This window comes from Salvelinus sp. IW2-2015, linkage group LG31 (genome assembly GCF_002910315.2).
Source record: "Salvelinus sp. IW2-2015 linkage group LG31, ASM291031v2, whole genome shotgun sequence".
Lineage (NCBI taxonomy): Eukaryota > Metazoa > Chordata > Actinopteri > Salmoniformes > Salmonidae > Salvelinus > Salvelinus sp. IW2-2015.
The window spans coordinates 29,449,636-29,456,330 of NC_036870.1; positions in this window are offsets into that span (position 1 = coordinate 29,449,636).

Sequence of the window (6,695 nt, forward strand, 5' to 3'; positions counted from 1 at the left end):
CGCCCTCGACTCAGTCCTTATGTAGCAACATTTGAAATTGTGTTTTTCATACATTGGATAAAAGTGGAAGACTCAGAGCTACAAAATGGTATATCACACACTGCAAGTTGAGGAACAATTGTAAAGTAATTCTTGCTTTGAAAGTTGATAAACTTGTAGCCCACTTTTGAGAAAATGGGCCCTTGAATGTTTTGGTACACCTACTGGAGAGCTTTTCCCTGTCTACACCTATTCAGCATGTTCACACCCTCGTTGAGCCTTAGCTCCACGTCATCTCTTTTAGGATTCACATGTGAGGCCATGTGCTAAACAGAGTAAGCTAAGGTAGTGTAGTAAACAATTCAAAGATTCAAGACTAAAAGTGGTGAAAGTAGTAGCCTACAATATGGAAAAACTCCAGGTAAAATAACACTTACTGCACCATCGAGAGCATCTTGACTGGCTGCATCACCACTCGGTATGGCAACTGCTTGGTATCCGACCACAAGGCGATACAGAGGGTAATGCATATGGCCCAGGATATCACTGGGGCCGAACTCCCTGCAATCCAGAACCTCTATACCAGGTGGGGTCAGAGGAGTGCCATAAAAATTGTCAAAGATTCCAGCCACCCAAGTCAAAGACTGTTCTCTCTGCTACCACACGGCAAGCAGTACCAATGCACCAAGTCTGGAACCAACAGGACCCTGAACAGCTTCTACCCCCAAGCCATAAGACTTTTAAACAAGACTGTTAAATAGCACTGATTCTACCCACACACTGGACTCTACCCACACACTCACACATACTTACACTGACACCCCAACACACACACACACACACACACACCACCTGCGCTGTTGCTTTACCTATACGTGACTCATTTCAGGAAGCTAGGCGTCTGTCGCACGTCATTACTACACAGGAGAGGCATTTCATTTAGAAACAATATATAATTTGATCAAAATGCCTTCTAGAACATGTGAATTTTAATAACAAACTTGTATGCCATCTGTAAATATGAATACAATTGTTAAATTAYGAGCATAGTTGGTTTAGCCATGGAAAAAGWKAGGAAMTKTACCACTAGCAATGATTGGCTGAGATAATGGATGGGAGTTCGGATTGGTCTGACATGAAACACGTTTCTGTCTATAACATGAGCTGCTCAGTATGTGTAGATAATCYTTGCTACCATGGCTTTTWWWWAAAAAGATGTTGTAACGTTAACCATGGAGATCTGCAAGTGTTGCTACTGTTCTCAACAGCATTGCTGCCCAGAATTTAGCAGGCACTATTGACAAAGATCAGTGGGAAAAAGTGATGGACTACTTTCTGTACAAGGTCATTGACTTAACACAACAACCGGCCAAGCAAGCTGAAGCTAGCTACAAACAAAATTGTAACGACACGCTCCCGTGAAGCRTTCATCCATGTTTACTGGTAAGAGACTAGCTACATTTTCAGATATTATACGTGTCTAATTTTGACAGAAAGTTGYTTTCATTGCAAGTTAAACTGTATTGTTTGCTAGTTAGCGAAAGTTAATTTGCTGGCTCACTAGCTAAGGTTGTGTGTATGATCYATGTAGTAATATTACTCGTATCTCAGAAAGCCATTTGCATTGCTAGTTATAGCTAGCAAAAATGTTACCTAGTTGCTTAGTTGTAGCTACCTGCAGATTCATACTCCAGCATTTCTTGCATAGTGGCTAGCTATGACAATCCGTTTGTACTGTAGCTGTTGGTTGAGATTATGGTTCATTGTTTAGCTAGCTRGCTAGCTACATGTCTAAACAAAAGACTCCACTTCGCAAGAGAATGATTATATGACCATCAAGTTGTGTCTGGGGAGTGATTACGGCCATCTATTATATTTCATGAACCCACGTACATGTCTAGACAATAGTGACTCATCCACTTAGCTARATGTGGCTGGGGGGTGGTTATAGCATTTCTTTCACATGACCCATCATTGTAGACAAGTGTCTGGGTAAGCATCATCTAATAATTATGGTATTTATGRTATTAAGTATTTACTTAATATTTTTTATCTGGACACTTTCAAAGTCAGATTAGGATACAGACCAAGGACTAGATTAAGTGTATTTTTACCTGGAGTTTTTCCATATTGTAGGCTACTACTTTCACCACTTTTAGTCTTGAAATCTTTGATTGTTTACTACACTACCTTACTTACTCTGTTTAGCACATGGCCTCACATGTGAATCCTAAAGAGATGAGTGGAGCTAAGGCTCAAGAGGGTGTGAACAATGCTGAATAGGTGTAGACAGGGAAAAGCTCTCCAGTAGGTGTACCAAAACATTCAAGGGCCATTTTCTCAAAAGTGGGGCTACAAGTTTATCAACTTTCAAAGCAGAATTACTTTACAATTGTTCCTCAACTGCAGTGTGTGATATACCATTTTGTAGCTCTGAGTCTCCACTTTTATCCAATGTATGAAAAACACAATTTCAAATGTTGCTACATAAGACTGAGTCGAGGCGGTGGGTATGTACAGTACAGTACATAACCTCAAATGTATCTTCATTTTTTATTTTATTTGACTTTTGTTTAACTAGGCAAGTCAGTTAAGAACAAATTCTTATTTACAATGACGGCCTACCAGAAGGCAAAAGGCCTCCTGCGGGGTTCCCCCCGAACCCCGCAGGAGGCCTTTTGCCTTCTGGTAATACCCACCGCCTCGACTCAGGGATTAAATATAAAAATAAAATATCGGACAAAACACACATCACGACAAGAGAGACACACAACACTACATAAAGAGAGACATAAGACAACAACATAGCATGGCAGCAACACATGAAAACACAGCATGCAATTTAATTGTTTTATTTTTTATTTCACCTTTATTTAACCAGGTAGGCAAGTTTGAGAACAAGTTCTCATTTACAATTGGCGACTTGGCAAAGCAGTTCGACACATACAACAACACAGAGTTACACATAGAGTAAAACAAACATAGTCAATAATACAGTGAAAAATAAGTCTATATACAATGTGAGCAATGAGGTGAGATAAGGGAGGTAAAAGGCAAAAAAAGGCCATGGTGGCGAAGTAATACAATATAGCAAGTAAAACACTGGGATGGTAGATTTGCAGTGGAAGATGTGCAAAGTAGAGATAGAAATAATGGGGTGCAAAGGAGCAAAAATAAATAAATAAATACAGTAGGGGAAGAGGTAGTTGTTTGTGCTAAATTATAGATGGGCTATTGTACAGGTGCAGTAATCTGTGAGCTGCTCTGACAGCTGGTGCTTAAAGCTAGTGAGGGAGATAAGTGTTTTCAGTTTCAGAGATTTTTGTAGTTCGTTCCAGTCATTGGCAGCAGAGAACTGGAAGGAGAAGCGGCCAAAGGAGGAATTGGTTTTGGGGTGACCAGAGAGTACCTGCTGGAGCGCGTGCTACAGGTGGGTGCTGCTATGGTGACCAGCGAGCTGAGATAAGGGGGGACTTTACCTAGCAGGGTCTTGTAGATGACCTTGAGTCGGTGGATTTGGCGATGAGTATGAAGCGAGGGCCAGCCAACGAGAGCGTACAGGTCGCAGTGGGGGTAGTATATGGGCTTTGGTGACAAAACGGATGGCACTGTGATAGACTGCATCCAATTTATTGAGTAGGGTATTGGAGGCTATTTTGTAAATGAAATCGCCGAAGTCGAGGATCGTAGGATGGTCAGTTTTACGAGGGTATGTTTGGCAGCATGAGTGAAGGATGCTTTGTTGCGAAATAGGAAGACAATTCTAGATTTAACTTTGGATTGGAGATGTTTGATGTGAGTCTGGAAGGAGAGTTTACAGTCTAACCAGACACCTGTTATTTGTAGTTGTCCACATATTCTAAGTCAGAACCGTCCAGAGTAGTGATGTTGGACAGGCAGGCAGGTGCAGGCAGCGATCGGTTGAAGAGATGCATTTAGTTTTACTTGTATTTAGAGCAGTTGGAGGCCACGGAAGGAGAGTTGTATGGCATTGAAGCTCGTCTGGAGGGTTGTTAACACAGTGTCCAAAGAAGGGCCAGAAGTATACAGAATGGTGTCGTCTGCGTAGAGGAGGATCAGAGACTCACCAGCAGCAAGAGCAACATCATTGATGTATACAGAGAAGAGAGTCGGCCAAAGAAATTAAACCTGTGGCACCCCATAGAGACTGCTAGAGGCCCGGACAACAGGCCCTCCGATTTGACACACTGAACTCTATCAGAGAAGTAGTTGGTGAACAGGCGAGGCAATCATTTGAGAAACCAGGCTATTGAGTCTGCCGATGAGGATGTGGTGATTGACAGAGTCGAAAGCCTTGGCCAGGTCAATGAATACGGCGCACAGTATTGTTTGTTATCGATGGTGGTTAAGATATCATTTAGGACCTTGAGCGTGGCTGAGGTGCACCATCACCAGCTCTAAAACCAGATTGCATAGCGGAGAAGGTGCGGAGGATTCGAAATGGTCGGTAATCTGTTTGTTGTCTTGGCTTTCGAAAGACCTTAGAAAGGGCAGGGTAGGATAGATATAGGTCTGTAGCAGTTTGGGTCAAGAGTGCCCCCCCTTTGAAGAGGGGGATGACTGCAGCTGCTTCCAATCTTTGGGAATCTCAGACGACACGAAAGAGAGGTTGAACAGGCTAGTAATAGGGGTTGCAACAATTCGGCAGATAATTTTTGAAGAAAAGGGTCCAGATTGTCTAGCCCGGCTGATTTGTAGGGGTCCTGATTTTACAGCTCTTTCAGAACATCAGCTGACTGGATTTGGGTGAAGGAGAAATGGGGAAGGCTTGGGCGATTTGCTGTGGGTAGCGCAGGGCTGTTGACCGGGGTAGTGGGAGCCAGGTGGAAGGCATGGCCAGCCGTAGAAAAATGCTTATTGAAAATTCTCAATTATAGTGGTCAATTATAGTTTCTATCCTCAGTGCAGTGGGCAGCTGGGGATGTGTTCTTATTCTCCATGGACTTTACAGTGTCCCAGAACTTTTTGAGTTTGTGTTGCAGGAAGCAGATTTCTGCTTGAAAAAGCTAGCCTTGGCTTTTCTAACTGCCTGTGTATATTGGTTTCTAACTTCCCTGAAAAGTTGCATATCACGAGGGCTGTTCGATGCTAATGCAGAACGCCATAGGATGTTTTTGTGTTGGTTAAGGGCAGTCAGGTCTGGAGAGAACCAAGGGCTATATCTGTTCCTGGTTCTAAATTTCTTGAATGGGGCATGCTTATTTAAGATGGTGAGGAAGGCATTTAAAAAACAAAACAGCATCCTCTACTGACGGGATGAGGTCAATATCCTTCCAGGATACCCGGGCCAGGTCGATTAGAAGGCCTGCTTGCTGAAGTGTTTCAGGGAGCGTTTGATCAGTGATGAGTGGAGGTCGTTTGATCGCTGACCAATTACGGATGCAGGCAATGAGGCAGTGATCGCTGAGATCTTGGTTGAAAACAGCAGAGGTGTATTTGAGGGCAAGTTGGTTAGGATGATATCTATAAGGTTGCCCGTGTTTACGGCTTTGGGGTGGTACCTGGTAGGTTCATTGATAATTTGTGTGAGATTGAGGGCATCAAGCTTAGATTGTAGGATGGCTGGGGTGTTAAGCATGTCCCAGTTTAGGTCACCTAGCAGCACGAGCTCTGAAGATAGATGGGGTGCAATCAGTTCACATATTGTGTCCAGAGCACAGCTGGGGGCAGAGGGTGGTCTATAGCAGATATAGAATGAAGAGATGGAGATAAAACGGTTCAGTTTGAGTGGGTTTTGCAGCCCGTTCCAGTCGCTCGCTGCAGCGAACTGAAAAGAGCAGCAACCCAGGGATGTGTGTGCTTTGGGGAACTTTAACAGAACGTGACTGGCAGAATGGTGGTGTATGTGGAGGATGAGGGCAGCAGTAGGTATCTCAGCTAGGGGGGAGTGAGGCCTAAGAGAGTTTTATAAAAAAAACAGATGAGTTTACAGAGTAGTATAGAGTGCAGTGATGTGTCCTATAAGGAGCATTGGTGGCATATCTGATGGCCGAAGGGTAAAGAACATCTAGCCGCTTCAAACCACCCTTACCTGMCGATCTATAAATTACGTCTCTGTAATCYAGCCTGAGTAGGATGATCATCTGAATCAGGGTTAGTTTGTTAGCTGTGGTGAAAGAGGAACGATTACGATAGAGGAAACAAGTSTAGATTTAACCTTAGCCTGCAGCTTTGATATGTTCTGAGAGAAGGACAGTGTACCGTCTAGCCATACTCAGAAGTACTTGTATGAGGTGACTACCTCAGTAGTAATCACACCGGTGGGGAGAGGGGAACTCTTCTTACAAAACCACTTGACCTTTGTTTTGTAGGTGTTCAGAACTTTATACACTGCACTCTGAGAGACTTTTGATAAACCGGGCAAAATAGAAATTGGCCTATAACAGTTAGGATCAGCTTAAAGCCTTTTCTGGGTGTTTGGAGTCATACCTTGTGGGATTGGTAATAATCTGAGAAAGATTTAGGGAGTCCCATTGCTTTAGGACTTGGTCAGGTGGTTTTAAGCATGTCCCAGTTTAGGTTACCTAGCAGACAAATTCAGACTTGGTGTAAGGGGCAAGGAGAGAGTTTGGGATTTAGGTACAGGGGCGGTGCTGATGGTGGCCGATAACACCAGCAACAGTCAACAAAGAGTTATTTTGAAAGTTTAATGTGTAAAACAGCAAATCAAATTGTTTGGGAAAGACTTGGAGATT